This window comes from Tribolium castaneum, chromosome 1 (genome assembly GCF_031307605.1).
Source record: "Tribolium castaneum strain GA2 chromosome 1, icTriCast1.1, whole genome shotgun sequence".
Taxonomy (NCBI): domain Eukaryota; kingdom Metazoa; phylum Arthropoda; class Insecta; order Coleoptera; family Tenebrionidae; genus Tribolium; species Tribolium castaneum.
This window is the reverse complement of record NC_087394.1, coordinates 31,651,991-31,652,733: the sequence shown is the minus strand read 5'-3', so window position 1 is coordinate 31,652,733 and position 743 is coordinate 31,651,991. Positions and strand designations below refer to the sequence as shown.

At 33.5% G+C, this 743-nt stretch overlaps 1 non-coding gene across 1 annotated transcript; it reads left to right on the top strand.

Moving 5' to 3' along the window:
• The first annotated feature begins 424 nt into the window (after positions 1-424).
• Positions 425-499, top strand: Mir263b (microRNA mir-263b). Its single transcript, NR_036300.1, has one exon. It is a non-coding gene; the product is annotated as a microRNA mir-263b (primary transcript).
• The last annotated feature ends 244 nt before the right edge of the window (positions 500-743 follow it).

The following is a 743-nucleotide window of genomic DNA, read 5'->3' as shown; positions in this document are numbered from 1 at the left end:
TCAGTTCGGTGCACTAAGATTTATGACTTAAAATTCAATTTTAATGGACTTTCTCCGCATTGTCTAGCTGTTATTGTCTAGAAATGGTAAATTTCACATATCTGACATGTACAACCATTTGCATTGTAATTTGACTTATCTTAATAAAAATACTCATTTGTTAAGTATGGAAAAAGTTGCGTGCACATTTATATTCACTAGACTGTAGATTATAGAACGGATCAGATGTTACTCATGCAATTCAGATTTGGTGTTCCGTATCGGAATTTTTGACTAAGGCTTTTAATTTTTTTATTTTAGTTTGTAATTTAAAATTACAATGTCTTAGTATAAGACAGAAATTAATAGCGAGTGAAACCGGTATTAAAGGTCTCGGTGTACTTTTCCGAAAAGTTTGACTCCAGATTGGGCGAAAACCTAGCATCTTACGAACCTTGGCACTGGAAGAATTCACAGATTGTATTTGAATCGTGATTCTTTTAATGCCATATTTCGTGGGAAGCGCATCATTACAATGATGGTCGCAATTATTTTATTAGAAAAAGTGGTCGAGGCCGCGTATGAAATTATGACATTAATTATTTTTTCTTTGAAAAATTCTGACATAAATTTATAATGTTCATTACGCTGAATCCACAGCAAGAGCAAAAGTTGTGTCATGATGTGGAGCTTCTGATGTAAAGTCCCGATATGTCAAGAGCTATGATTTATGCTTTATCTTGTTCGTTATCACTGCAAGGCGA